The following is a 12,099-nucleotide window of genomic DNA, read 5'->3' as shown; positions in this document are numbered from 1 at the left end:
AAGAGAAAGAAAGATGCAAAGGGTGCTTGGTGATAGACTATGACTATAAACCTATATGCAGTTTTGCAGTTGGGTGATGAACATAAGGTAGATGAAGCAGTTGAACATGATTATGGTTATGCCATATTTACAAAAAAAAACTGGACTTGCATGGGTTGTTAACAGTATCTCAGGAACCATAAGACAGAGCTCTATGGAGTAAACTATGATCTAAAAGCTTTTGCCAATCTACATGAGGAGTTTTTAAATTCAGGTGCAAAGTGCAGTGTTTATTCAGAGCTTTGACACTACAAATCAACATTGCATCCATGATTATTTGACTATTTATATGTTTTTCACAAAGAAACGCATAGCAGTGTTGCTATTAGCTTACTTCCTGTTAGCATGTCGACCAATCAGGATGCTGCTGTCCCTTCTTTTATTTTCTTGGTGGTAGCGACTATTCATGGTCAGCCAAAGATCAATGAGAGACAAGAAAGTCATCTGCAAGTTTAAGAAAGTAAAAAATACCTATGGCCTAAATAATGAAGATGCTTGCACCCATAAAATGGGATTAATGTGCATTTTAAGCACTGAAATACCAAATATGTGTAAACGTTTTTCCAGAGATAGTTGTGTGTTTGTTAGAATATTTTTTCTCCTGATAAAAAGGCCTGTAGGGAATAAATGCAGATGCGAAAAGGCTCGTTTATTGTGATATGGGTCAGATTTGAAAAGTTCTAGACGGACTTGATGTCTGTTTTGTTCTTTTACTTGGTCTTTTTGGTCATAAAGCTTTTCAAACATATATCTGACATATTTGCAGCACACATATTCTGATAGACCAGGATGTCCTAAAAAATAACGCCTATAACTCGGTTAAGCCTTGAGACTCTACATACATTTTTGCATAAAAAAATAAAAGCAAAGCAAAAATAGCTAAAACCGATTTGGGGTACTGCATTGCTTTTCTACATGTGGTTAACCGTATGCATGTTAGAGTTGCAGAGTAGCAGGTTTTATTTTCATTACAGGACAAATCAACACCTGTTTAGACACCACAGCAACAAAAATATAGGTCATATGCTCCTAATATTAGGTAATTTTTCATTTTCAGTTACTAGCAATTGCAAGAAAACTCCTGTAAAAAATGCATGAATATGATGGCATAGATGTTCATTTCTTTATGCTCACACACAGTCTATCAATATTTTAAAAAGACTTTAGAATTCCTGCTGAAGCTTTTGGGTTTGGGATTGTTTTCCAGAAGGATTAAGACATTTAAAGATGTCACCATGAGTTTGTTTTCACAGCTGTAAACTCAGCAGTCACATGATAAACGAATCAAAGCAAAGCAAATAAAAAGAGCCATGCATTTAACCATGACCATAACCAACTACTACAGGATCAAATAAGGGACTGACTTCCTGGGTTACCTGTTGCACTAGAAATCAAAAATGTTCTTTCATTTGTTTTCTCATAAGAAAAAAGTCGAAGGTAGCAGAGAACTTCAGTAACCTTCACCGACAGCCCTTGAGGAGTGTTCAGTTTAATTCAGAGCATGTCCTCACATTTTCGACTTGAAAGGTGTGAATCTGGAGTCAGAAATTGACATGAAACATCCTGCTGTATGAGAAGCGACGATGAGGGAGGGGGGGTAGCAAGGGGAGAGGTGGAGGAGGAGGGAGACAGAGGGTGGAGAAGTTGAAAGGCTTCTTTTATCTTCTTCTAAATCAACTGTCAACAATGCAGGAAATTATCGAGGGAGACAGAAAAGGGGGCTCTGAAGAAAGGGGAGGGGGGGCAGAGAGAAAAAGGAGAAGGAGGAGGGTAAACATTACAGCTCCGTGCCAAGCAAACATGAGATGCTGGGATACTTCAACAAAACGCCAGCGTTCATATGGGAGAGAAAGACACACGGAGAAAGAGAGACAGGAATCCAGCTCAGACACAAACAGAGAGGAAAAAAGCTGGGAAAGAGAAAGTGAAAGCATCAGGCAGCTGATATGACAGGGAGTTGTTTTCATCGAGTATCTTCATGAACATGCTGGTTTGTGATTGCAGCTTTAGTTTCTACCAGAGGAGTCATGACAACTGAGTTTTCAATTTGAAATGAAAAAAATAAAAATGAATCAACTGATATTAAAAATGAGTCTCGTTACTCTTGCAGAATACTGACCAACTAAAAGAAAGAGAAGAGAAAGATGCAGAAAAAGAAAGAGGAATGTGTGGAAAGAGAGAGAGAGAGAGAAGGGTGGAAGAGGTGGAATATAAAAGGGAGATGCAGAAAAAGCCAAATCTGCTTATGAATCTCTACTGCATCATTTAACAGCTTCAAACTCCTATTACAACCTTTCATGTAATGCATTTTTTGCAAAAAAAAAAAAAATCTGTATATAAAGTCTTCATGTATCAGACTAAACACACTGTAGCAGCATTGGAATCAAAGCAGCACCTCTTTCTGTATACAGATATTAATCTTGGAGGGATTCATGTCTGTATACAAGCAGTGAAAAACACCGTTTGGTGGGATTATGTAACTTTGGCATGGACTAAGGTTCCGGTTAAAGTTGAACTACTACTCCATAGGTCTAATTCTAACTTCTGCATGGGTTTCATTTAACTATCTTTCATTTTTGAACATACGCAAAGGGGGAGTGGATGTTTTAAGATGTCTTTAAGATCCCTGAATTTCTCTTGGTATCAATAAAGTTTCTTCACATACTGCTGAGTTTTAAAAAGTTGCGAGGAATGTGATTGCACGCCTTTCTAAATGCATCTGCTGGTGAAATGATGACATAGAAGTGACATCTCTCACATCACGGAAAAACACATAAAGCAACACCGCATGACATTTGTTACAACCCCATCAAAAATGTTTGCAGTCAAGAGTGTAATCTAAGAAAGGTCTAGAAGTAAAGATACTATTGATAAAATATAAATGCATAAATAAATATATTATTAAACCTCTAATTATAGTAAAAAGAAGCTTAAAAGATTATCCTTTAAACCCATTACTTCACCGACAGAGATCGTGCCCAAGAGTTGCTGATTTTTAAATAAGCATCACACAGATTTGTGGTAACTCAATATCATATGAGACTGCTTTAACCTCTTGTCATACATCACAGCAGCTCCAACACCGACTATTTCCAAAGAAAAACCTCCCACTGGTCTGCACCACCACATGTGCTGTGGAGAACCCACAGTGTGCTGTGCATCATCAGGAAAGACGAGTCACAGACCCCAGAGGAAGAGAATCTGCAGAAACTCTCCTGCTGCACTCCAGGTGTCAACCTCCTGACCTCACAGGGTGACAACGCCTCCGTCGGTCAGCCCGCCAATCACAGACTGTCCTGTCAGCAGCTCAGAGGGAGGCAGGAAGCAGGGGCCGAACCTGAGCCAGTCACATCTTAAAGGAACAGGCCGATGGAACTTAAACTAACTGCAAAGTTTAGTCATGTAGATTGAGAGTTTAAGGGAGTGAAATATCCTCATATGGGAGGCTGATCTAAGCTGAAAGAATCCTTATGAATACACTTCTGAATAAGAAGACATTTTGGATGATTAGCTGCACACATTGTAAACTGTCTGATGGTTGTCTCCATAGAGGTTAAAGGCATATAACCATCCAATACCAGCCAACTAAGAGTTCTTTTAAACGTTTAAGAATTTCGGCTTCCTTTTCTGGGTTAATAGATGCTTTATTTGGTGTGTGCAGACTCAAACTACTTAAAATCAAACTGTTTTAACCCAGGACAAAATAAAGCAACTTCTCTTACCTAATTGTGAGTAATTTCCTGTTTTAAATAACCAAAACTCTAAGCACAGGCTGCAGGCCAACTCCCGTACACAGTCTGAATTGCACAAAAACATTGGCAATATTTCAGCAGCAAAATACTGCCAGTGTTTTTGTGCAATCTAGACAGTGTTCTCATATTAAAGCTGCCTTTTGTTTAAAACATAACTGAATATTCTGCAACACTGATGATCATCGCTTTAGAGGAAATGAATCATTCTAAAGCATGAGGTGTCAAAAAGTACTGAAATTTTTTGTTTATTTTAAGATTTTGGGGCTTTTTTTGCCTTTATTCATAGAGGAGGATTGTGCATAGAACCAGAGACAGGGAAGAGAGAGTTGGGGGGACGTGCAGAAAAGGAGCCGGACCTGAACCCAGGTCATCTGTGTCCCATGTAAGGCAACTTTGACAACCTTTAAAGAAGCAATATGCTAACACAGGGGATGTTAAAGTGACATCCAAAGACTTTAATGATGGTTTATCTTTAAAGGAAAGCAGCTCAGTTTAAGATCTAAGGTTTAAGAATGCATGCAAAATCAATTTTGCGGCATTAGGACTGGTAAAGTTTAAAATTTGATATTTGGAAACTTTTTTTGATGCTGCCTTCTAAAAATGAGACCATCTCCATGAAAAATGCATTCAAACTCCCGCAAACTGTCTTAAATTACATGAAAACATTTGCAACACTCATTTTTCCACTGTTTTTTGCCTGCAATGTTGGTATATAAAATATTAAATGACCTATTATTTGTTTCCAAAAATGGTTTATTTTTTTCCAAGCATGATATCCAAGTTTAAAATTCTGGTGTGGACTCGAGACAACCCCAAAGATTAGGCAGTAGAAGGCCTCACCAGTGCTCTCCAAATCTATACAAACAAGCTTGGCTTCTGAAAAATCAACACAAAAACACCTGAAGCTCGGTCCCTGCTCCTCACCTCTCTCTCTCTCTCTCTCTCTCTCATGCTCACAACCCTTTCCAGCGCTGCTTTGTCTCGTCTGTGTAACTCTAGATCTGCTCCAGCTCCTGCCCCTGATACACAAGCACTGCTGGGAAACTTTACCCCTCGGATAACATGTTCTAGTTTACCGGACAGACACAAACGCACATACAAAGGTGAGCATCATCCTAGCCCTTCCCTGACCCCCTTTTCAACCTGAAGGTTTGACCGGACCGGGGCAGAATTTTGAATCAGAGCGGACAGAGCTGAAGTTACAGGGGACATGGATGGAACAGAGAAATGTCCTCATTGAGGTTAAAACAGCTAATCTTGGAACATAAGAGGCGAAATATTTCAACTTTTATGTGAAAAGACAACAAACTGAGTCACTTCATGACGATCTTGGTGTGTAATTTCACCTGCCGGAGGCGGAAAAGTGTCAGACAAACAAACAAAAAAAAAAAACACTAAAATTGTTCTCTCCTCTGAATTCTTTGCATTCATTCCCCAGTTCTTGTTCAGGCACTTGAGTGGAATAAAACAAACCCTAAGTGGGATCAAACAAAGCAGCTGTAAAGTTACATATTTCCATCCCACAGCCCGACACGGGGTTGTACCTGTGTGACAAAGCCGTAATGGTTACAGAACACAGGTCAACTTATATAAAGTGTTATTCAACCCTTTTCTCCATTCATGGGAACGACAGAGCGACAATAGCTACCCTGCTTTTACCTGACTCCTACAGTGCCTTGCTTTTCTCCTCTATAATGGCACTGTCATTTGAAAAGTACTGAGATCTCACCGTATGCTATAAGTGGCTGACTGAAACTTGCTTCCAGTTGCATCAGATGGTAAAATCACCTGCTTACTTTTGTGCATCCTCTAGCAACACATTCCTCGATCTCCCGCACATAAGGTTGACACAAAACTCCCATAAACAAGAATGTCTAAAATCACTTTACACTGTGCAGTTGAAGAACATTAAAGGGCCTACATATCCTCTCAAATGTCAGCAAATGAGCTGTTTACATTCTAATAGTGTATAAATGTTCACCCTAAAGAGGCTTAAAGCTCTCAGAGAACATGCTGCAGTGATTTTAACCTCATCCAGCTTGTGTTAAGAGGGATATGAGTAACAAAGGGGAAAAAACTTTGAAAGTACGGATTGCACCTTTAATCCTCTGTGATCAGCTCTGCACCTGGAACGTCAGGCTGTACAGGTACTTTCACAAAAGATCCCTCATTTCCATGCCTTTTGTGACGAGCTGATCAGTTGCAAATTCGGTGTTTGTTTCACATGAATCACACTGGAGCTCCGCAGTGAGTCGAGCTGCAGGCCTCAACAAACAACCCCGAATGAAACCAGAGAGTCAGAAAAGAAATATCCCCAGGCTGCAGAGCAGAGAGTTAAGTAACTGTAGAATTAGAGGAAGGGTCTGATCTAGAAATGTGACTTCATGACAACGAAATCAGGGTCAGGCTGTGCAGTGGATCACAATTTGATCACTATCACAATATGGGCATGTGAAATAAATGAAATGTAAAAGTCTGAATTTATTGCTATAAATAAAGCTACTTAATGTTACAGTTTACCTAACTTTTACACTTCATAGTCTTATGAAAAGATTGAGCAGTATTACTGCAAATAACATTTTTACATAGGGATGCACGATATCAGCATCATGATGTTGTTATCAGCAGATATGACAAATTCTACCAGTATTTACAAATGATATATCAGCTGTAAACATCAGCTTATATCAGCTTTAAATATCAGCGTATATTATCTAGAAATACCGGTGTAAAAATCAACCTATATTGGCTGTATACCAGCCTGTATTAGGTGTAATAATAAGCTGACATTACATTAAATATCAGCCTGTATCAGTTGTAATAATAAGATTATCTCGAATTTAAGTATTGGCCTAGATCACCTGTAAATATCAGCCTAAATAAGCTTTATATATCAGCCTTTATCAGCCTATATAAGCTTTAAATGTCAGCCCATATAAGCTTAAAATATCAGCCCTTATAAGCTGTGAATATCAGCCTAAATTGGCTTTATATATCAGTCTTTATCAGCCTATATAATCTTTCAATATCAGCCTATAAAGCTATAAATATGAGCCTATATAAGCTTTAAATATCAGCCTAAATGAGCTTATTATATTCATCTATATCAGTGTATATCAGACAGAAATATAGGACTTTATCGGTTGGAAGTATCAGCCTATATCAGCTGTAAATATCAGCCTTTAATAGCCATATAACACTGATCTGTACCGGATGTAAACACCAGCCTACATCAGCTGTAAATATCAGCCTATCCGTGATGTAAATGTCTGCCTATATAGCCTGAGAGGTTGGGTTTTTTGTCTTGCTTAAGGGCACTTTGGCAGTACTCAGGAAGTGAACTGGCACCTCGCCAGCTACCAGACAAGTCTCCAAACTTAGTGCAGCCAGGACTTGAACCACCAACCCTGGGATCCCCATCCCAAGTCCTTGCAGATGAAGCTACTGCCTGCATCTTAAAGTTACATAACACCGAAGAAAGAGAGGATACTAATAATGCCATTTTTTCCAGCATCACCTCATTAGCGGTAGAAAACTTCCAGAAAGTTGCATTTGAAAGTTAGCCCCCATCTTTCACTTTGGCTCACGGTTTCCTGATGCTAAACCACTCTGATGCCTCTGACTTGTGGAAGCAAAATAAATTGCCCATTCATGCACCATGGAGAGAATTCCTGCGCTCCCACCTGAACCTAAAGGCACCTTTGCAGCTGCTAAACCAATCATTTCATCTGCAAAATCCCTCAAAAAATCCTTTTATCTTAGAAAAAAAAATACAAGGCCACATCAGCCTTTCACTAAAGGAATGCCATCTGACGTCATGTATTTGGGATCAGATTTCCCCCCCTCTCTTCTTTCTCTCCCCCCATATGAAAAAGTGTGTGTGATTAGGTGTGTGTGTTTTCCTGTAGCCTATATTCCCCACATGCACAGCAGGGGGTATGTGATTCCCAAATCATAGCCCCAATTATCCCCCCTGACACCCCTCCAACCACTCAGTGTGACAAATAGCCCTGGAGTCCTGTCATTAAATTTCAAAATAAAAGGAAAAAAAAGTGCACCACAAAGCAGAGTCATCTCGTGCATCTTCTCTGGTGTAAAGGGCTTATTACACAGCTGTGGCTGTGTTACAAAAATGTAGGCATACGTGGAAGGCCGAGATAATCGATCGTTTCAAGCAGGAGTCCAATGTTTGATTTCCACGTCTGCATCAGGGAGAGAGAGAGAGAGAGAGAGAGAGGCTTGTCTTCCCTGCACAAACAGACAGACACGTAGTCGTTTCTGAGAGAGAGAGAGAGAGAGAGAGAGAGAGAGACTGGCTGGAAGGAATGCTAGGATATGCTGGAGTTGGGATTTTTTCTTCCCAAAAGCCTTTTTTTCCTGCATACTGCAACCACACACAAACTCTATGGAAAGTTGCTCTAAAACAGCCCCTCCAGTGTTCCTTAACAGTTATCCAATGCTAAATAACCCCCTATAGAGGCAATTCAATGATTTCGCAACCCCCTCTGTCAAATCTGACTGCCTCAGCATCTTCCCTTCCAAAGTTATTTTCCAGCCATAAAAAGTGCTCATTTCCTGATTTCGAGCTGCAAAAACACAAGCTAACATTTCCACAGAGCGAGTCGAGGAGAAACGACAGGATTTTACAGCAGAAACGAAGCAAAGAGGAGAGCTTTTCTCCTGTTGCGCACTCACTCCATCTGAAGTCTTCGGAGACAAAAACACATTCTTTGGTGAAAGCGGAGAAATCGGGACCACAAAGAGGAGTCTCCGGCGACACAAGCACACGACTTATGTGGAAAGCTAGTCCTCCCTGTTCTTGCTTTTCTGCTTCTTTGAGAATACAGGAGATAATTAGCTCTAAAAGTTTCGGTTCTCCCCCCCCTCCTCCGCTGCGCTGAAGCAGTTTTCCTTTTTCCTCTGCGCTGGCCAAGTGGCCCAGACTGCCGGCGTCAGCGCTCAGCTCTCCAAACTCTCTCACTCACTCACGCACTTCGAAAACTTTTTCAACATCGACTCCATCGACCTCCACAGCCAGTTAGTTCGCGGGCTCTGTTCACTACCGTGAAAGAAGTGTAAAAGAACTCACCTCGTTGCAATAAAATAATGTTCAAACAGACGGAGCTGCGCGTTTTTTTATTCCCAGGGTCGGGTCCTGACTGTCTGCTGGCGCGGCGCGACGCGTACTGCGAGACTCCGCCATGTCAATCAAAACGCGACGCACATGTAGGTCAGAGCCCGCCTCCTTTTACCGTAATAGACCCTGCGCACTGAGAAAAGCCACAACAGCACAGGGTTGCTGCCTCAGCTCCGTTATAAATGGGAACAGCGAGAAAACTTTAAAAACATGGTTTCAAAAAGTTAATCAGGAACAAAGAGGAGACGTAGTATTTCTAAATGCTTTCTGATCTTTTTTTTTTTTAAATAAACACCAATTAAATTTGATTAAAAGGCTATTTAATGATACAAAAAACACAAAAAGTTCTAAATACGCTGCAAATTAAGCACAAAATAATGCTAACAACAGAGAAACAGATCCAAAACACAGCTGTTTAGACGTGAAATATTATGTGTGTATATGGCCTAAATAAAAGTAAGAATTTAAAACAAAGATAATTTATCTAAGTTTATTAAATGATAATGTAGGGAAGAGGATTATAAGGCCACTGACAAAAAACTGAGACACATTTTTTTTTACTTGTAAAAATCTGACTTTAAATGCAGAATTCTGACTTTTTTCTAGAAGTAAAAAAAAAGTTGCGTCTCATTTTTTTTTCAGTTGCCCTAATCCTCTTCCGCAATAATGTAAAGATGATAGATAGATAGATAGATAGATAGATAGATAGATAGATAGATAGATAGATAGATAGATAGATAGTGACTTTACTAAAATTTGTTGAAAGAGAAAATAAAGCACAAGATTAATTGCAAGTAAAAAAATGCACTGATTGTGATCTTAATTAATTGTGATTAACTAGATTAATCTTTATATACGTATATATGTTACTATGTGTTTACATATGCCAGCAGCTGAACATTTTAATCGTAATTAATCTCAGAATTTCTACAGTTAATTGCATTAATCTCCCTTTTCACAGTTTAAATTAAACTGTTTTGCATTTGAAATATTTGTTTGTGTTTTTTGTTGTTTGTTTCATGTTTGATTCTTGTGCTGTCTATAGGGTGATTGACTTCCTTTTTGGATACAGTCCTGCTTTTATTTTGAAATTAAATAAATAAGGAAAAAATAATGGTTATGGAACTTGTTACAGATCAGGGAAAGGAAAATCAGGCAAAAAAAAGTGCAGTGTTTTACATCATAAGGTAGATGACTTTTGACTTGTTAAATGAGTTGTCTGAGTTTATTCAAGTTTAATGAGATGTTAAGGAACAGTAGATGACTTGTTTTCAGGGGTGGAGAGTAACTTATTACATTTAAAATTACATTTGAGTATATTTTGAAATCAATCATTTTGCTTTTACTTCAGTGTATTTTAAGGCGTGCATTGCAAACATTTTAAAAGGCATCACTTTATAGTTTGGCTTTGACCACACATGACAGTCAGTGGGACAGAACAATAGAATGAATCTACATTATATCACAAACAGCTGTTGAATTTCACTGTCTTATAAAAGTATGCCTTTATCTGAAAAACCAAACTGGAGATCCAATGTCTTATGTTGTTTTAACCACTAAGGAAAAAATCATATTTCACTGTACAGCTCATCATTAGCTACTCAGCACTTAAAGTCAGCTTTAAGTGAAATATTTTACATTTACTTGAGTAGACCAGTACTTTAAATCTACCTGAGTAAATTTAACCAAAGTAGCTCTAGTTTCACCTGAATATAACAGTGTTGTACTTCCTCACTGTGGCTGCAGGGAGATGCTGCAGTGGTTTACTTAAAGGGACAATAAAGCATGCAATTAATGCAGTATAAAAACCACCAGTGTACTAATTATGGTCCTTAATTGCATTGTGATTAGTGCATCATTGCTGATAGCGCAAATATATTTATATAAACTGCAGTACTAGCTGTTAATGCACAGGTGATTGGACCCTACATTTCTCAATAAGTGGGTCAAAATGACCCCAATGACATGCACTAGAATCAATGAGTCATTTTGGTACTAATACACATCTGTATAGTATTTTGTATAAATTTGGCATAACCACTGGTCTGCAGTGATATAAAGGTAACCCTGGAAATGCATGCAGGTCATTTTGACCCACTTACAGAAGCCTGGGGTCATAATAATAAAACTACAGCTTCTTAAAGTTATAAAAAGGTAAGTTCAGTTGAAGTGAGATAAATCAGAACCAGGATTTCTGAGGAACAGAAGAATTATGTAAGCAGGAAAACAACCTCACTGAGTCACCCACTTATGTTTCTAAGGTTGAAAACAATTTTAGAGTAACTTAGCCATCAAAACAAAAGCCCTGAACAGTTAAAACACATATTATATAAGATTTTTATGTCACCATTTTATTGTAGGCCCATTGTAGGGAGTTGGTGATCATCTGGAGGTAGTAAACAGTCACAAACACATCATAATAAATCTGTTTTGAGTCCCCAACACCATTTATAGGAGCTTTTTTCAAAGCTGGTAATGAAGGCTCCATTTAAAATCTGAACGTGATACATAAAAGTAGTTGTTTACAAGAGAATTTTTGTCCTCATCAGCCCAAAAAAGGAGGCTGTGCTCTCCAGCAAACAAACAGAAAACAAGCTGAATCTAGTTTTGGTTGGTTGGTTTTTATCTTTTATGGCACAGAAAATCTCCAGAGTAGAAACCAGCAGCAGCCAACGACCTGGCCTGACCTATGTCACCATGATCCCATGGTCACTTACATTTTATCCGCTCTTACAAGCACAAAAATACTCATCAATTATGAATGCATTTCAATATTGCAAAGGCAATAATGTGTCTGATTCTTACATATGTTTTGTAAGTGAATTCGTAAATCTAAAGAGGAGTTTTAGAGTCTGATGTGTGTCACAGCCCGGCCCAGTGCCAAAAAAACAACTGAGACGACAGGCCAAAGTCTCTCTGGTGGCTGCACTGACACTCAACATCCCTCAGCTGACGGGTCCAAGGGTCACAGGTCTGACACTGGTGATTCTGGTAGAAAAATCACTGAGTGGGTTGTACAAAAAATATAGAAAATAAAAATTAAGAAGCAAGGTTAAACTAGAAACTGCCAGGTGGTTAAGTGTCTCTGGAAGGCCTGACAATGAAAGAACAGTGGTGGGTCTAGAAGGATGACTGGGGTTTCTGTGGTAGTGTGAAATATAAATAAGCTAT

The 12,099-nt window shown here is 38.9% G+C and overlaps 1 protein-coding gene across 3 annotated transcripts in view; it reads right to left on the bottom strand.

Annotated features, from left to right (window-relative positions):
* Positions 1 to 8,978, bottom strand: part of fndc3ba (fibronectin type III domain containing 3Ba) — a 171,339-nt gene extending 162,361 nt beyond the window's left edge. For 2 of the 3 annotated variants that reach the window (XM_041813262.1, XM_041813264.1), the window contains exon 1: positions 8,487 to 8,603. The gene's annotated coding sequence lies outside the window, so the exon portion shown is untranslated. Of the gene's footprint in view, positions 1 to 8,486; positions 8,604 to 8,880 lie in introns of those variants that run through there. The other variant, XM_041813263.1, reaches the window with a different exon arrangement.
* Between the last annotated feature and the right edge of the window lie 3,121 nt (positions 8,979 to 12,099).

Source organism: Cheilinus undulatus, linkage group 18, assembly GCF_018320785.1.
Source record: "Cheilinus undulatus linkage group 18, ASM1832078v1, whole genome shotgun sequence".
Classification (NCBI taxonomy): Eukaryota; Metazoa; Chordata; class Actinopteri; order Labriformes; family Labridae; genus Cheilinus; species Cheilinus undulatus.
Note: the sequence above shows the minus strand (reverse complement) of the source record. Positions and strands in the feature narration are given on the sequence as shown.